Source organism: Thermobia domestica, chromosome 5 (assembly GCF_964235325.1).
Source record: "Thermobia domestica chromosome 5, izTheDome1.hap1.1, whole genome shotgun sequence".
NCBI classification, from domain to species: domain Eukaryota; kingdom Metazoa; phylum Arthropoda; class Insecta; order Zygentoma; family Lepismatidae; genus Thermobia; species Thermobia domestica.
In genome coordinates this window covers 96,288,429-96,308,201 of record NC_137458.1, presented here as the reverse complement: position 1 = coordinate 96,308,201, position 19,773 = coordinate 96,288,429, and the positions used below count along the sequence as shown (strand labels likewise).

The window sequence follows — 19,773 nt, the reverse complement described above, 5'->3', positions numbered from 1 at the left end:
GTTTCAATTTTTTATTCAGTAGATTCACAGTTAAATGGTGTTAAATGGTTTGGGAACTTTCCTAAAATCATCTTATAAGTTGAAAGAGTCGATAAGAAAAAAAATGTTCATTTTAGCTCATAGTTCATTTACAAGTGTGATCTATTGTCAACATGGTAAGTTTGGTGTTTCTCTTTACTGGAATATTTTCTTTCACAAATATTTTATACTTTAGTCAAAAATTACGTTAGTGGTAAATAGTGCTTATATGTATATGATGGAATGGCTGACTCGCTCGGTTGTGCTCATAGTTACAGGTTTGATTCAGGGGCGTCATTTAGGGGGGCAGGGAGGGGCATTTGCCCCCCTGAGTTTGGGATTTATATAGATTTAATCAATAGAGTAGTAATAAATGAGTGAAAAACGCGAAATTTTACTTATATCGAGGGGTTTTGCCCCCTCCCCCCAAGCAAAATCTGAAATGACGCTCCTGGTTTGATTCCTGATAGGGGCCTCGTTTTCGACGTTCCACTAGCATCATGAAGAAATTGGCAAGTTTCTTGAATTAACAAATGTCTACCTCTAGTCTAGAAATTCAGAAAATAACATCAATGGGAAGGGGTGTGGTGAATGTAATCCCGGGAAATGGTGGACTAGCCAACTGTCAACTGTGACCCTACGTTGTAATTGTCCGCTTATATACTATTTGTCTATAAAGTCTCAATTGTTAACATAACCCTTGCAAAAGAAGTAACATAGTAAGTAGGAACGCGAAATCCCAACTGTTGAATAAATTACGGCAAATTGTTGGTTGGCCAGCATAAACTACATTGAGCCAACACAGTTTTCTATTTAATTCGTGTAATTCCCAGTTCACAACAATGCCGATCATTGACCGACCAACTTACCAATGGTCACATTCCGTAATGATTTGCGTCAACGTAATACAAAATTTGCAATTTAGTTTGAGATAATCGGCTGAGTGTTATAATTGAATGTTTGCATTTTTTGTGTTGCGTTAGTGTAGAAAGAATTTTACGAAGGCTGGTGTGGAATGATCTTCCAAGTGTGATATTAGGGAATAAACCATCAAACTGGTCTTGGGTCCTTCATTTGCATTGTTGTAAACCAAGAAAATTGGACAAATCACTTTGAACACCGTATATGAAGGTACTGAATACCACGATATGTTAATAATATTAAATACTCGATTTTGAAATTTATTGGTATCTTCACTGCTAATGAGTTATATAATCAGTCCATATCAATGTCGTGATATGAATTGTTCAAAAAATGAAATGAAATCTTTGAGTTTTACGTCCCATGATCATGCCGGTTAGGCTAAAGGAGACGGTGATGATGAGTAATGAATGAAATGGTGGAATGAAGAAAGTGGGGGAAACGGGAGAACCCCGAGAAAACCCACGCACACGGTGTTTGTCCACCACAAAGTTCACTTGGCTGAGCTGGGATCAAACCCGGGACCCCAAGCACGAGAGGTGAACGCTCTACCACTGAGCCACCGCGGCCCCTATGAATTGCTCAAATTATGCCAAACAGCTGTTAGTAATTAATTCCACTCGTTAATTCCAAGCATTAATTAATATTACATTATTGATAAAAGTTTGGATCTCTACTTGGGTTATGTCTAATTATTCATTGGAAAAGAGAAGCAAGCACAACTCTGTCTCAGTGGCGTCGCCAGCTTTAATTTCTTGGGTCGGGCAAGCGGAGGGGCAGAGTTATTTTGGGAGGGAAGCTGTTTTCTTCTATACTGAAAATAGTAGTTTCATATTACTTGACCTACATTATATTCCAACATGTCTGGGGAGCAATAGGGGAAGTGGCGAACGATGCCACCTCGTCCCCTTGCTTCCCATTAGCGTTGTTACTGTTTCATTTTCGTAATTTAATTTGATAAATTTAACTTTCAATAGTTATAACGTTGTTATGCTAGTTGTCGCCTGTGGCAAGAGCTCGACTTAGCGCCTCTCCCTGACCAACAAAAACCAAAACGCTCCCCAACTATTCCTGATAATGGCATCACACAGTAATTTTTCTGTTTCATTTTTTCTTCAAGTGGTAAAGCTTGATTTCAAAATTGTAGTACACAATTGAATTTTTAATACAAGATAAAACACCAAACTAATTAGTATTTCATTGCCAAATAATCTGAGAGTACCGTGTCAAGCATTCTTATAGTTTTATCATAATAACTACAAATCACAATGTTTTTAATTATATCGGGATGTGCATATGTGTAGAATGAATCAATAATCTGTGGCTTTAGGATAGAATATTTAATTATAACTCTCAAACTGTTGCCTCGAGTATTGTACCGTAAGACGGGGTTACTTTGCACAAAATATGAAGAGAGTTTCAGTTCTTTATCGGTAAAACCATGAACTGTAAAGAGGAAGTTTCAACTGCCACCGTAAGATAGAACATCTAACTGTATTTTGGCTATAATGTTGGTGGTTAACGTCAATTCTAATTACCCGGAGGGTTTGTTGTTGTAGAGGTATGGAAAGCAGTTACTGTAAAGACCGACAAAGTTTGACAGATATCACGTACAAGAATTTCCGTCAAAGTTAAGTCAGTTTCGTAGAATACTACTGTGTATAATGGGACTTTGATCGAATAGTTGAAATTCAAATGTGATACGTTTTAAAGTCATATAAAATAGCAAAACTGGGAGAAGACGATATCAGCCTATACTCGAGGTTACTTTGCATCGGTCCAAAATACCGCTTAGATAGGAAATTATTATTACTGGAACTTTGTGCATTCTAAATTTTGGTAAATTTCCTATTTAGGTAGATGCTGGAATGAATCTCTTGTTGGAAAATAAATTATGAACAGTACGGATCCAGAAAATTAGTTTGAGAGGGACTTCACTCACAAAGGCTTCGCTTTTTTTTCTTTCTTTAGAAATCGCTAGACGCTCGAAACTCGGAAGCTCGAAGCTTATACGCATAAGAATGACTAACATTAGATTTTTTTTTTTTAAGTAAATTATGCAATTTGGGTGGGCTTCAGCTTGAAACTCTCAAACCCCGTAAATCTTCCACTGATTACGATTGGGATGATATTTTTGGACATAAGGAATATCCAAGGCAAATCGGTTCACGGGATTTTTTTTCTTGAGTTGGCATTTTTGTGGGACATATGCTAAACTACTAGAATGTGGTTCCTGTGCCAGTACCAGAAAATACATAATATCCTTTATAAATGTTGGTAATTCATACTAAGCATCGATACCGGTACGCTTATTCTAATATTAATATTTGTAGACTGCATGCAGTTTTGAGTAGAAAATAAATTGTATAAATACTGAAGGAAGAACACAGCACAGAAACGTTATTTCGTATGTTGAACATACTTTTTTGTATGTTGTGCAAAGTATCAAATGTAAAATCGTAGACCAATTTCTAAAATCAATATTTTAGGTCATTACCTAATACAATATATTTATTGGTAAGTATCCTTATCACGGAAAAAGATCGTCCTTCAGTGATTTTGTAGCAAACGCTTACCGTATTACAATTACACACTGTATTTATAAACACAGAAGCTAATCAACTGTCTCATAATTTAGTTTCTTATGCTTGATTCAAATTAACGTTTAATAGATTTGTTCCATATATATTTTTGTTCTGAACAGTAATTAGAGAAATTTATCAAAAATTTTACGTCTAAATCCAAACTTTGATAGTTCATAATTCGCGTAAGCTCATCAAGATCTATCCTAATGCAACTTTAGTAAAGAGTTTTACTGACCACCTTTCTGTTTTGTTTTTTAAAAGAAAAATCAAATGAAGGGCGAGTATGCCTTCCTTTTGCATTATTTCTTTATGATATTTTAAATAATTAATAAAAGGACAGAAATAGATACGTTTTAAAAATTTGATATTAAAGGTATAAGTAGATATCGATTTTCCACCCCCATAACAACAGTGACGTAACTAGGGGTGTCAAATGGAGCTTGTGCCCGGGCGCCGGATTTGGGGGTGCAAAATTGGGCAAATACTTATTTTCACCATAAAGCAAGGAAAGGAGTTTTACCAAACTAAAGATCATAAAAAATTACCTCAGAAACTTAACAGGACAACAATGACGCATCAATCTTGGCATCAAATCCATAGAGCATAAGTTAGCTTCAAAACTATCTTTTGAGGACATTGTGAAAACCTTTGCAGCCAAAAGAGCCCGCAAAGTTAGATTTTAGTTCCAGTTTTTTGAGTTTTCATTTAACATATCGATTTAAGAGATTTGTAAAATGTTCGAGTACCGTAAGTACTTTGCACAAGATTTAAGGAATTCTAAAGAAAATCGCATGTAACTGTTGGGATGTAGTATGGGCAGGAAGTTACATGAAATTGTACACATGCCGTTACGTAGCTGTTGTTAGGTAAATATTATGTGCAATGTTAAGATAAAATCGAATCGTTAGATTATGAAGAAGTAATTAATGTACGTGTGAGTTGAGATTAATATATTTAGTTGGGAGCCGTAGCGATTGTGTATCCACAAAATAATTGTTGGATAGATCTTGTGAAAAGTATATACCATAAACAGGTATAGAAATAAAGTAAGCATTTCTACGAAAAGGTGTTACTGATTTGGGCAGGTCTATAGAATTACAGTAGACACAATTGAGGTGTGTTTATATTCTTTTAGGAAGAATATAGAATTTTACATTGGCGCAGTCGTTTATTGAAGTTACGCTCTGTTTAATTATGTCTACCATTCCGAGCTTTCCGATTTTTAATGTGGAAACTGATCGCCTCCAAACTTATTTGGAACGCTTTGAGTTTATGTGCATAGCAGCACAAATACCAGAAGAACGAAAGGTTGCAACATTATTTACAGTAATGGGAACAGAAGCTTATGATCAACTATGTAACATTTGCTGGCCAGATTCTCCATCAACAAAATCTTATGAAGACATCAAGATCGTAATGAAAAAAATATTACGCTGCAAAAGTAAATATAATTTCGGAAAGATATCAATTTCACATCATGCGACAGAAGCCTTACCAGTCAATTTCATCTTTTGTATTGGATTTAAAAAAACAGTCGACCTTCTGTGAATATACCTGTTGTTTGGACGAAAATTTGAGGGATCAATTTGTTTTGGGGATTGCGGATGAATCAATTCGTAGAAAATTACTCAATACACGTGATCTAACATTCAACAAAGCAACAGAGATAGCATTAGCAATGGAAAGTACCGAACAACAACTTCGGCTTTATAAGACATCTGAAAAAAGTGAATTAAACGCTATCCAATCGCCAAGGATTCGTCAAAAAAACGACAGTTCATCAACATCACATAGCTCTTCGTTATCTTCTGCTCAGGCTTCACCAAAGTCAAAGAGTAATTGCCGATATTGTTCGATGCAGCATAAACGAGGACGTTGCCCGGCATGGGGAAAGATTTGTTTACGTTGTGGACGAAAAAATCATTTTGCTTTGACATGTAAATATGATTCGTTTGTGTCTTCAGAATCAGAACGTCAAACACAAGGTTTAGTTAATTCTGGGTATCAAGAGCCTGCAATCTGTGATCAACATGAAGCCCAAGAATTAAGTAATTTGGCAAACATTCTACGGCTTGATACAATCTGGGTAGAAACTCCAAATGCAGATATGGCAGGAACAGACCCAACTTCGGCTTCGGATATGTTACCAGCAATTGCAGACAGTACAAGTAGCGATATGGAACAGCCACAGATTAACGAACATACATTAAGTACTTCTGTAGATTCTGTGACGGACGAAGTAATGGAATTGAAAAACAATTCAATGTCAAATGATGAAATCCAAAAACCAATACATATTGTACAGCGTAAAAGACGCATGAAAAACAAAAGAGCATCATCACACCGGCAACTAAAATCAGCTACTGGTACCGAAATAGAAAAAGCAAATAAAAAAAGTGTAGAAAAGAAGTCGACAGATGGCATGGCTAGCAACTCGAATGGTGATGATCCGTTGCATAAACGGTCAATTGATCGAGATAATTTGTTAGTTGCGGTAGTTGAGAAACTAGAGAACTTAGAGGCACAGATTGATGAGCTGAGAACCTGGTGCAAAGCACCGAAGAAGAAAGACAAGCGAGATTGACAATTGAGACTGTATTCATGATTAATTGTTGTAATGAAAAAAAATACTAATTGTATTTAATGTTGTTTTTTAGTGGCGGCGGTTTTTTAGGTAACAGGGGGAGAGTGTTGGGATGTAGTATGGGCAGGAAGTTACATGAAATTGTACACATGCCGTTACGTAGCTGTTGTTAGGTAAATATTATGTGCAATGTTAAGATGAAATAGAATCGTTAGATTATGAAGAAGTAATTAATGTACGTGTGAGTAGAGATTAATATATTTAGTTGGGAGCCGTAGCGATTGTGTATCCACAAAATAATTGTTGGATAGATCTTGTGAAAAGTATATACCATAAACAGGTATAGAAATAAAGTAAGCATTTCTACGAAAAGGTGTTACTGATTTGGGCAGGTCTATAGAATTACAGTAGACACAATTGAGGTGTGTTTATATTCTTTTAGGAAGAATATAGAATTTTACAGTAACTTTCAAATGTAATGATTTAGAACGCTGTATTTTAAAGTATAGTAGCTAGATATAATTATAAGGAAAACATTAGTTCAAGTTCATTAGTAAACATTCAGTATGACCATAGTTATTGAAATATAAACTTTGGTGCAAAGTAACTCCATAGCTAGACATGTCCTCATTTTGAACCCTAAAATTGGTCCTGGTGGCTGTTTAGGAAAATGGAATATTCTCTTCTTTTGGGATGTAGTTCAACTTCAAGATTCGTAACATAAAATTGTTAATGTTGCCAGTATACAATTTTTAAGGAGATACAACATATTCAGCTGCAAGCGAGAAGACACATTGGATATTCATTCGCCATTATCATAACCCATTATTTTCCTTAATTCTTACATCGATTGGTTGGTTGGTGGAATTGACGTTTAGTTTTTCTTTCAGCAGCGAAGCTATATGAGACATGTGTCTAAAATCTAACGTGGGATCCGAACTGCATAAGCTCCGCCGGGAATCGAGCCCGGGCATTTCGCGCTGAAGACGGATCGCTAATCATGAGAGAGAGTACTGTCCTAGTTTAGGTAATCATATATTTCTACAATTCATGGAAGAAATCTGTTATACTTAGTTTACTTCTTCCTTAATGTGAATTTATATTTACAGTTGTGCTAATTGTTAAATAGGATTGCTCTCTTTAAACCTTGCGCCGTGGAGAGAAACACAGTCTTATAGGAGGATAGTATTCGGATTTTAAGAAGGTGGGGAAAACAGAGCAAGGACGAGCAAGATGAGGAGGAAGAAAGAAAAAGAAGGAAAGGAACACTTCTACATGTACTTCATAACGAATTTAAACAGTCATAAAACGAAAAAGGGATATCGGAACCCACCACCACAATATTTGCGAAAGTGTTGGCAACACAATAGTCTGCGGAATATAGCCTATCTCCCGCCAATTCTGGAGCCTCAGTGTTCGGCCCAATTCTGGCCTTACATAAGCTGCCATCTAGGCATACACCTTGTGGGACTGAGGAAAACCTTAATCAGAAAGACTGGCCGGAGCCGGGTTCATGCCCACGCTCGATCTACCTATTTTAATGCCTTTTTTGTGTTGGACAGTGTCTGGTAAGGACACCCACACAGTGAGGGTAAATCTGTACTGCATAAAAATGTTTACATATTTAAATTCGCTTTATACTGTACTTTGAACACGTAATTCAATGTGTATTCTATTCTTCCTATAGCAGCATGATTTATTTCCTAGTGCTTTAATTCTATGGTTGTTAGTCATTATAATTATTGCATCATAATCCTCCTTTTCAAAGCTCGTTCAATTATTATGAAATTCTAGACTTGGCAGTTTGCAACATTGCAAATCTTCACCAATACTGTGGCGAGAATATTTCCACTCACGCTCGCATCGAAATTCCCAGCCCCTGTTTACAATCAGTATAGTACGTTTATTTCGCCTTATTATGAAAACAACGCTGTCCAGCGAACTTAACGGTCTTTGCTGTCTCTGTTTACTTTTTACAACACAAACTGCAACTTCCCAATATTGCCGGGCGTACAAGGTTTTCTCATACTTTCGAACAAGAACACTTGTACAAAATTGAGTGTGTATTATATGTAGTAATATTGTATTACATAATAACTAAATCGATTTGTAGTAACTTTAATATCTCAGTCATCTCAAAAGTAGCAATTTATGTAGTAATAATCACGGGCGGCGATTAGGGGGGGCAAAGGGGGGCAGTTGCCCCTCCACTTTTTGAAATGACCCATTAATGTATATAGTTTCATTTGGAAATATAGTTTTGTATGTATTATTGGTTCATAGAATACAAATGTTGCCATAAAATATTTGCCGTTCCAAACTGGTAATAATAATTAGTCCATGACGGTGCAGAAGTAGGTACATTCAGTTTAACGATTCATGTACCTGGCAACCATGAATTAATCATTTAGTTTGAGGAGCAAGGTTTTGACACTCCCTCTACGATTATTGTTTGTAAACATTTTTTACATCCTAGAGTGAACGGAAAGTAAAAATGCGATAGCTATTTACTGATGTAGCTGACTTGGATCTGTATCTGTATCTGAAGATCTACAACAACCTTAGTTGAAGTTATGCGAGAAAGAAAAGAGAAAAGGAAATTAATTATTTTTGTTCAGGAACGTACGCAGGGGATGTTTCGTGGTGATCTGGACCTCCCCGAAGTCCCGAATTTCGTGTGAATTTAGTGTATTTTTAGGAGTGATTGTACAAATTTTAATATAATTTATAGTCGTATTGAATCTGTACCCTTTCCAAAATAAATTTTTGCGTAGGCCCTACGTGCCTTTTTTTCGTGTATGACTAGTATAATCGGTGTTGTAAAAGTTTATTTGTTAAAATTAGGCTATAGTTTCTTGCTATTCTATTAAGATATTTGCCAAGCCTAGAGATGCCCTCTTTGTAAAAATTTTATCTTAATGTAAGCTTATCCATGTGATTATGCAAGAACATTGTAGCCGAAGAATGTAGAGAGTGAAATAGAAACAATGAATGCTTATTTTGATTGATTTGCAATGTTGTTATGATTGATTTCTGATTTGTAGTTGTTTGCATGCAGTTCCGTGCCGTGGAAAATCAGCGCCCGGGGCAACAGTATACGGCGGCGCTCCCGTACATAATTTTACCTCTCTTTTCTTTCCTTCTTTTCTGTTTTCCTCCCGAATTTCTGCCCCCTTACTTCGGCGCCCGGACCCGACGCCCCGCTCGCCTCCCTCACGGCACGGTACTGTTTGCTTGTTCTCAAGTTTGACATCCTTATCCTGGGAAGGAAGTATAAGAAGGACTCTTGAGTTTGAATGTCTGTGTTTTGCTTCCCTATGATGTAACGTTGAAGCTCTGAAGGATGGGGATCTATTCTTAAGGGGATCACCACACAGAAGTCAGTACATATTTTAGCTCATTCCCTTAACTACTGCCCAATGACGTTACATATTATAAATATTGTACTATTAGATAAAGTTGTTTCAGCTACAACACAAGACACTGATTCATTTGGTTGTGTCTTCTGATATCGAAAAAGGGAAAAAATAAAAGAAAATATTTGATTCGTTTTACAATGAGCACACAAGATGGCACTTGCTGTTAGATCTTACTAGAAGTGCTCAATTTTATGACATGTTTATTTATATGTGTAAAGTATTTTAAAGTAACGATCTTATTACGAAATAAATATATTATTTGGCCGTTTTTCGTGTTTCACATTTTATTTAAATATTAATTTACATTTAAGGAAATAGATTTTGAGAAGAAACTTTCGCAGAACGTCATAATGTGTTGTTGCCAAATTTGTACGTTTAATTCCTGGATTCTAGCGTTGCAGTTCGAGAACGGAACTTAGCTGTGACTTCCGATAGCGGTCGAAAACTAATTTCTCCAGTAAGTATCAAAGCAGAATTCCATACTTACTTCTTTTGTTATCTGACACCAGTAAGCACTCGACACTACCTGGCAACGCAGCACTATTCAAGCAGCGTTTAGCATAGCACCGAGATCACCTAGTGATCCACCTTAACGTGAGCTTCGAACCACGAACGAGACATGAATCTTCTGCAGTTGGCGTGTGCATAGATTACGTCCGTCCATAGATTTCAGAGCCTCAAGTCCGCTTTTTTTATTAAATTAAAAAGGAACAGTTCAAAATTCGCTAAATTCCTGTATTATGAATGGACTAAGGTTTATTCCCGCCATCTATCTACTTATAAAATTGAAAGTGACTGTTTGTGACTCTAAATCTCTTGAACACCCGATCAATTTCGATCAAATTTTCAATATAGATGAGGTTCGGGCCTGGGCATGTTTTTATCTATTAACTTTTACGGTAGAACTTAGGAGGGGTGGAGGGGAGATGTAAAAAATAAATAAAACTTAATAACTCTTGAACCACCCGACTAATCTCGATCAAATTTTGAACATAGATGAAGTTCGCGCCTGAGATGTTTTATTATTATTATTATTATTATTATTATTATTATTATTATTATTATTATTATTATTATTATTATTATTATTATTATTATTATTATTATTATTAGGGTCTATTATTATTATTATTTCACTTGGACAGAACAACATTAGGGAGAGAGATAAATGAAAATGACTGTCTTTGTGACTTCATCACTCTTAAACCACCCGACCGATCTCGATCAAATATTCAGCATGGATGAAGTTCGGACCTAGCATGATTTTTATCATATCACTTTGACGGTACAACTTAGGGGAGGGGGAGATATTTAAAAGTGGTCGAAAATGACCGATATTAGTGTCGAATGTATAATTTTTGGGATCGCTGAGAAGAACAGTGACACTTTCGATGCTATTTAAATCCAAATTCAGTCCCGCAACTTGAGGGAGGAGGTCGAATCCATACTTTTCGGTATCGCTGAAATGAACAGTGACACTTTTAATTCCGTTAAAATCCAAATTAGTCCTGCAACTTGAGGGAAGGGAAGATATATAAAAATGATCGAAAGTGACCGATATCAGAGAACGCTTTAGAAATAGTAAAAAGTGATTGACTAACGGAACGTACTACCATTTTTAATTAATTTAACCCAGTGAAGCTGGTAATTGATGCTAGTATCCTTATAAATTTACTTAAATGAATTTCTAGAAAAGTTATTGTTATTTTGTCGCTGTTGGAAATGTCAAACTTGAAAAGAAATTAAGAGTTTTCAAAAGCTCGCGTTCTCCGACATTTGTCGAGGTTACCCAATCCTTCCTCCCTATGGGCGGATGTGGCACACATCATCATGCGAAATCAACCCTCACGGTATTGGCCATTTCTCACCAGAATAGTTCACCTCCAAGAGAGCTGTATTTCAGGACCACGTTCAAAGAAGGCCCCCTTTCTAGCCTGTGTTTGTTGTTTTGTGCAGGGTAATATTTAAATATTATTTAGTACAAATTATTGTAAACTCCAGTCAGCAAAAGAGATGTCCAAATCTTTAAGCCCGTCTCTGGAACTTACTAAATGAAAACGAACTCATGTAAATACAATTCTTGTAAGTAGACAACTAGCTGAAGTCGGAATCCGATGGAGCAAGAACTTCAATCAGGCTAATGAGCGCGAGCACAGAAGTGTCTCAGTCTCCTTAGGGTCAGTGAGCTTAAGCTTGTGCGAGCCCTAATTAACCGCAATTGCAGTCTCTAGCTGATATGTTTTGTTGTTTTATTGTACACAGGAAAGTTCTTTCTTCTTAGGAGAAAGAGGCCCGGCTCGGAGGAGGAGGGAATCTAGTGTTCAACTTCTATATTGTGAGGTAGTCCTGTTGTGGACGAGGGATTGTTTGACTGTGAGTAACTAGAAGATGCGTCTAATATAAAATATTTTTTTATAATCAACTTAATATTTTGTTGGCGTGTATTTAACCTTAAAATTGGTGAAACAGATTCTGAGACTTAAGTATTGGTTGGTGTAAATGAAATGTCCAACCCCAGGTACATCATTTCCAAACGCCAAACAAATAAATTAAGATTACAGTACCTGGTTGATCCAAGTAGTGACTGTCTGCAAACACACATTTTTGTCATTGTTTAGGCGACAGCTGGGTTCCTTGGCGCAAGAAGATTGGGTCCTGCTATGCGAAGAGGTCCTCAACCACATATTGCTCCGCGCAATCATCAGGGAAGATCTTGCCCCCAAAGAAGTGATTGATATACAGGAAAAGATGGTAGGTGGATGGAGACGTGTCAGCAAAATACGGTAGGCGAGGAAGTGTTTCATACTAACACATGAAGAGCTTGTACTGCTTCTTAAGCGATATGTTGGCGAGCATTGTCTTACAAGTTGAGGGCACCATGTCTGTTGACCGCTGCTGGATGATTGCGGATTGCGGACATACAACGATCCGCAGTGATGGTTTTTGTCTCGATGAAGAAATACATTATGGATCAACTGGACCAAATATCACCATATCAGTTAGAGCGTATTCCAGACATTTTGGAAATCATCCTGGACTTTGAATAACCACTGGCCTGACCATTTACGATTTTCGAAGCAGGTTCAGTTTTCATTTAAAGTGATGATCAGATGAAGGAAACTTTCGCGGTTATTTCTTACACTCAGAGAGACGTACACACCCAGACTGCGATTCCTGTTGGCTAGTGTCAACTCATCTCATATATATATCCAACTTTTCTACCTTAACGACTGCACAGAACTGCCGAACGACAGTTGTATGATGTATGCCAACCATGTCTACAATGGCATGAATACATTTCTCAGTATCTACTTCCTCTGTGTGGCTGAGAAACTCATCTGAACGTGGTGTTTCTCGGTGACCACGGGACTTATTTTCTAATGCCGTGTCATCGGAACTAAATTTGACAAACCAACGGCAAGCATCCATTCATTATTGCTAGTCCAAATGAACTGTTCGTATTTTATTGTACTTGCTGTGCAGAATATCTCACTTTGAAGTGGTAAAGAAAAATCGCTCGCAATTGTGTGTTCTCTATGATGCAATTAAGGCTGCAGTGGATTGGTTGTAGAGCGCTTACCTCTGGTACATTGGTCTCTGATTCGATCTATATCACACCCAGTTGGTTTTGTGGTGGATAAAAAGTGTGTGTGTATATGTGGATTATCTCTGAATTCTCCCGTTTTCTTAACCTTCTTTATGCTACCTTTTCATTTGTTCTCATCATCACCGTCTCCTTTAGCCTATATAGTGTAACCATGGGACGTAAAATTGAGAGACATAGATAATGCATTTTCATATGACCCTGTTCAACAACAAACTGCTTCCTGATGACTTCCTAGGTATCCCAATCTCCTTGCTGAAAATGTACAAAGTTTGTGACGTTAGATATATGACTTCAGTCTATCCGTGTGTTGTGTCACTGAAGTGAGTTCCCAAACAGACATTAGAGTGAAGATTCCATTCGCACAAACAGAGGGTAGGACATATAAGAGTAGACAGAAAAGTAAAGTTATGAAAAACTTTATAAAAACTGTTTAATTTTTGAAAATCCTGACAGACATGAAATGATCGACCTCTCCTTGAAAAAGTAGAATTTTCTTATCATTGTACGAAATGAACAACTTGTTGTGAGCGATTGATGTTCCAAAATAAATAAATAAAAAGTTGTACTAAAGCAAAATCGCCATTTTCTGACTCATGACTTTTCCAAAACTACTGATTCAAATCAATTGAAGCCAGCAACGCCAATTTTTGTATAACTTAAAGGGATTCAGATACTTGTGTTTTAATGTAAGATATCCAGATCTTGGGGGCCCAAACGAACTTTAGGAGGTCAGAGCTCCCTCAGCTCCCCAGGATCGGCACCCACGACCGATGAGATGTCTTAACAAGCTAATGATGATTAAATGTAGCATATTCCCCAATCTTTAGATATAATCTTTTTTTAAAATCTTGCATTCCATTCAATATAAAATCAATTTCTTCATTTTTTTTGTTTGTTTTTTGATTACGTTTACACCCTAGTATTCTCTCTTTAGTCTCAAGCACGCATGTCAAACTCGCAGTCCTTGACTCATAGTCTTATGGCCTTTGGTTTACCACGTCGAAAGAAAACTAAATAATATAAAAATAATTCACTTCTTTACAGATTGAATTAACAGAAATTCAGTGCTACAAAACTTTTAAAAGCAAAAAATCAGTGTAATGGGTATTCCTGAATTTTAGGTCTACAAATGCTTGCCTGCGTGTTTCCTAGAAACCTATAACTTTGCATCGTACGTGATTTCCATTCCGATAATATAAATGTAAACAATCTTTCTCACTTAAGAAAAGGAACACGTCTCCAGTGAGATCCAGATTAAAGACATTGATCTGAACTCTGTTCTGAAAATTGCAGTGCAAGCAATAGAAATCCGAAAGCTGGTTGGAGAAAAAAGATTCCAGATATTGGAGTATTAACAAATGTTTATTTATTACTAGGACTTCCTTCTCTTGCTTCTAATTAAAGAGAGAAGGAAAAGGAAAGTAGAGGATTAATTTTAAAAAAAAATGTTAATAATTTTTTAAATATACTGGGTGTTTCAAAACAACACCGATAACGTTTGGGAGGTGATCCCTGACACCAAAATAAGACGAAAAGTATAGATTAACCTGCGTGCACAAATGCTTCCTTTCGGAGTTATAGGCTGACGGAAACATGAAAAAATGAACTTTAAAAGTCCATAGCTCCAAAACTATGGGACCTACCATAGTCGGGTCAAGACTTTACTTAGGAACTAAAATGTGCTCTATCCAAAAATACATGTTTCAGAATCCTAAGGTACTCACACAACAATTTTTGTACAGGCAGTTTGGTAACGGGCATATAATCTGAAGTACTCACCAACTACCTCTATAAAAATTGTTGCGGAAGTACTGCAGGATTGTGAAGCATGTATTTTTGGATATATCACATATTAGTTCCTTAGTAAAGGCTTGATCCGACTACGGTAGGCCCCATAATTTTGGAGCTATGGACCTTTAAAGTTTGTTTTTTCACGTTTTCGGTAGCCTATAACTCAGAAAGGAAGCATTTGTGCACCCAGGTTGGTCTATACTTTTTGTCTTATCTTGGTGTGAGGAATCACGTCCCAAGCGTTGTCGGTGATGTTTTGAAACACCCTGTATATTTAAATATGATTTTCTCCCCTTTCCATATGGGGGTACGGTAGCTTAGTGGTAGAGCGTTTACCTCTTCTGCATGGTATCTGGTTCCATCCAGCCAAAGTAAGTTTGTGGTACCCAACATCGTGTCCGTAGATTTTCTTGGGGTTCTCTTCCATCATAACTCACTTGTCTTAATCATCCGTCTCCCTTAGCCTAAAGGACATAATCGTGGGATGTCCAACTGAAAGGTTTTATCTTCTCCTTTCCGATCCGCAGTAATTTACTCTGATGACTATTTGGCCTACTTGAGATACTGAGTTTGACGCCTGGTGTAAAGGATATTATACAAAATAAGTTATAGAAAGATAATATCATATATAACATCTATGTCCTAAACGTAATTCAAACTCGGCCAATATCTTATGTTAGACTGCTTGACCGTACTAAATAGTATGAAGTCGTTAATTGTTCAAACGTGTTTTATGTATCATAATGTTGACTGGTAAATAACTAGTAACAAGATAGTTTCTGATGTCCTTAACAATGTCGTGTTACAACTTCCATATCAGAGGAAATGTAGACATCGTATGAAATTGTTGTAACATAACCGTATACGTAGACATGTAAAGAATGGAGACGGAGCAAATTGCAAAAGGAAATTACCTATCTTAATTTTCTACAATTTGTACGTCAACATTGTTCGTGTTTTCTTTATCTTTAAAAAAGAAGTCTTTGACAAATGACAACATAGCCAAACGGAGTTCATATTATGAAATACTTTTGTTGCTTTAACTTCAACAAATGTTGGCTGCTCATTTAATCAAACATATTTGAATTAGGTAAAGTTGTTATTCTTGACTATCCTAATTTTAAAAGGGAATCATGTCAATCTGTGCGTCATGCTATTCCAAATAGTACACAGTCATGCTAATAAGTATCGCTACGTGTCTAGTAAGAGGAACCAAGAGGGCCGGGAGACCCTGTAATGGCTACTTCTCCGACTGCTCCCCAGACATGTAATATAGGTTAAGCAATATGAAACTATCCTTTTAAGTATACAAAAAAGACATGTCCCCCAAAATTTTATCTGACTCGCCGTTTTCACCCAATAAATAAAAGCTAGCGTCGTCACGGTACATACTTGCCTATCAATAGTTGTCCCTAGCATTGTAGGAAATTTGCAGATGTAAAACTATTTTGACCTTTTAATTACAACTTACAAAATCAGAATGTTTCAATTTTAATTATTTCAAAATAGGACAGAAATCGTAACCATGTTTAGATTTTAGTAGACTAGTAATATTTGTGTAATGCATATTGGTCGAATCATAATTTCGGGCCATAACTAATTAAAAATACTGTATAATGACTTCCTAGAGTTACGTTGAAAAGCTTGACTAGTGTTTACTGTACTTCACCTTAATATAAATGGCGCGGTTATTGTTTAATCGCAAACTTTAAGGTTTACAAAAAAAATCTCGAAAAGTACGCATAGGGATTTATACTCACCCATATCAAAATATCAAATTGTTTAGTTCAAAGAGTTATATCGATTGATATATTTATATGTAATGTTTGGTTCGTCAATTGCTAATCATATGGTAGAAAATTTAGTTATTAAATATTACAATTTGGCCTATAACAAAATTTAATAGTTACGAAGTAAGGAGCGTAAAATAAACTTGAAGAAGAAACCAGTAAAATCAAAGTATTCATTTCAGTAAGCTAACTTCAAAGAACACAGGGAAAAGAAAATACCTACCACATGCAGTAGCGCAACGCAAAAATATCGTCCCCCCCCGCAGGATTGTTTTTGGGCTTCCCTTCCAATGCCCATTAACTTCTCACTACATTATGTCCCTGTAGAAGACAATGGTTAATAAATCCATGGAATATAATAAAATTACAATTAAAATTATTACTCACCGACAAAGGCAAAAATTATTTCCCCTTAACCTTCGAGTGCTAAGATGATTTTTTAAACTGATATTGCTAGAATGAATGAATTTTCACCCAGAGCATATATTTCTTGTCTAAAGTAAGCCGAAATAATGTTGTTCAGGGAAATGGGTATTCCGTGTTCAGCTCACTTTTTGCAGCCTATAGTTGTTGGCATTTGCTTCGCGATGGACCTGCCCGCATTCCAGGCCCTGCGGGCCCCTCAGTTACGTCACTGACTACAGAGGTCTCTTGCATGTGATGCTTTATTACTATCCATAATACCAATATCTCATTCATCTTGACGAGTTCTATTGAAAGAGGCAGGACGAGGAGGGAGGGATATAAGTGCGTAAGTAATTTGTATCATTACTCAAATATTACTTTGTGACACACTATTAACGTTTGGTATTACAACCAGGTGCGTAGCCAGAAATTTTTGTTGGGAGTGGTCCAAAGTTTGGGGGTCCAGTACTATAAGACACGGAGTCTATGTAGTATTTAACCAGTGTAATTCTACACCCGAAAAGACGGTAAATAATTGTTAAGTTCTGCCACCCATATTCTCAGAAAAAAATAGTGGAAGTATATTGTTTCTTTAAGAAAAGAAAGAATTTCTCTGCTAAATAAGTATAGTTCTATTAAGAAAACGTCCTATATATGTATCTCGAGTTACGAACTTTTTGGATGGTCCGGACCCAGTGGATCCCCGCGTAGATGCGCCCCTGATCAATAGTAAATGGAAAGACATTTTTGGAAATTTTCTTATCGAGAGGGTATTTGTTCGATTCCTAATATATCTAAGTGATTCGTACCTCAAACTAAGCTCTATGTTATCTATCATGATACGTCCAAATAGGAATGCAGTAAAATAGCTCTTGTGCTGGTTAGGTATCTTTCACTGATAATAGAAGAGAAAATAACTGTTAATCAAAGTTTTCTGGTTAGTAATAGCAGAAAATTGGTAATGACAATAATAAATCCACAATATTTGACAATATGAAACGTGAAATATGAATTTTAAAATTTTGAGAACGTATGTTGTGAGGTTCACAGTCCCTTTTGAAACTATCTTGACGTAAGCTGCAGTTAACGAACACATGATGATCTACAAGTGTATCGTCTCTGACAGATAACGATTAAAAGAATGATCGTTAAGCAATGTGACCTTCGATAACACGCGGAGAGAACTCAAACGTCAAAAGTGCATCTGCGAGGTGAAAACATTGCTAAATCTTACAAAACTGGCTACAATTGTCAATTTCTCGGTTTCAGTTATACAAATTACATTTCAAATTTTAAAATAAAATCTGGTTAAGAGCAGTAATGACGACAGAGAAGAAAAGTAGATCACGCTTTTTGGTTTTGATGACGAGAAACAACTAACGAGAATGTGATGTACGGTACCGGGTGTTTCAGACGAAAACTCCACTGCTTATACATCGCATACGGCTGAAGATAAAAGGATGAAACAAACAATGGAATCGAAAAGTGTCGAATTGAACGTTCTGTTTGCCCACAGGGTCCTTTATCGTTATGGTCTAGAGTTTTACACGAAAATTTTAAATAACAAGGTTCTTATCTGATGCATCATTGAAAAACAAACCATTTTTATATGAGGGGACACCGTGTACCAAAAACACTATTTAAATATATGTATGTATGTATGTATGTATGTATATACTATATTTAAATATCAAAGTGGAGAGCATTTTTTCGGTCTTTGTAAACGGTAATAAGTTTTCCCTTTAAAAATGCAAGTCGAAATTCGTTTAAAAAAAAAAAAGCTGTTCACGCCATTGACTCAAAAATCCACAAAACACAGTGATTTTCTGAGGATTGGGCGATTATAATGATTATACATTCTTCACAATGTACGAAACATCTGTCGAACTGGTCACTTATTTGATGATTTATTGTATATTGGAATATGCTGTAGAATTGTACATCTTACTAATTTACCATACATTACCATATACAGCTATAACAGTTTCATCTAGCCAAGCAAGGCAGCATTACAAAAACTTGATTTCAAAATTCTGACGTTGTTTTTTGGTAAACCCTTTATAAGAGCAATGTTTATCAACAAGATTTACTGATAGAGGTGGAACTAACGCAACTTCGTAATGGTAAGATAAACATAACTTGTATTTGAGTCTTCAGGTACTCTTAAAGATAATTTAGCAGAACAAGGAAAAATTCAGATGGGAAGTCATTAACGGCTTGTACTGTACTTACGAGTTTTAGACGGCGTTTCCATTTTACATGTATCTTGTAACTGTCATAAAAAAAATCTTGAAACCCTATAATATTTCTTCATGTAAACATAGTCTTGAAAGGGACATACAACATTTTTTCCATCTTGTAAGGAGTTAAACCATGTCCAACTTTCTGGGTCGTCTTGCTTGCTACCTGCTATCGCCCTCCCGCTGACATAAAGGAAAAACCTGTTTCGCTTTCAAACCAGCTTCCAAACCAACGGAATCTTTTGGACAGGGAGGGGAAGTGCGCCAAAATACACGTTTTTAATGAGGAGGTTAACTATTTGTCCACTAGAGTGCAGTGCTGCATGAGTGGAGATACCTTTCTTGCTTTCAGGAAGTTGTAACATGTAAACAGCTTCATTTTTTTTACGACAGCTACAAGATTCATGTAAAAT

General features: G+C 36.3%; 1 protein-coding gene across 2 annotated transcripts in view; it reads left to right on the top strand.

Annotated features, from left to right (window-relative positions):
* LOC145686014 (mitochondrial basic amino acids transporter-like) overlaps positions 1–19,773 on the top strand; it is a 75,670-nt gene that overhangs the window by 181 nt on the left and 55,716 nt on the right. The window contains exon 1 of one of the 2 annotated variants that reach the window (XM_081758856.1): positions 3–155. The exons of the other annotated variant lie outside the window; for it this stretch is intronic. The gene's annotated coding sequence lies outside the window, so the exon portion shown is untranslated. Of the gene's footprint in view, positions 1–2; positions 156–19,773 lie in introns of those variants that run through there. 2 annotated transcript variants of the gene reach the window in all.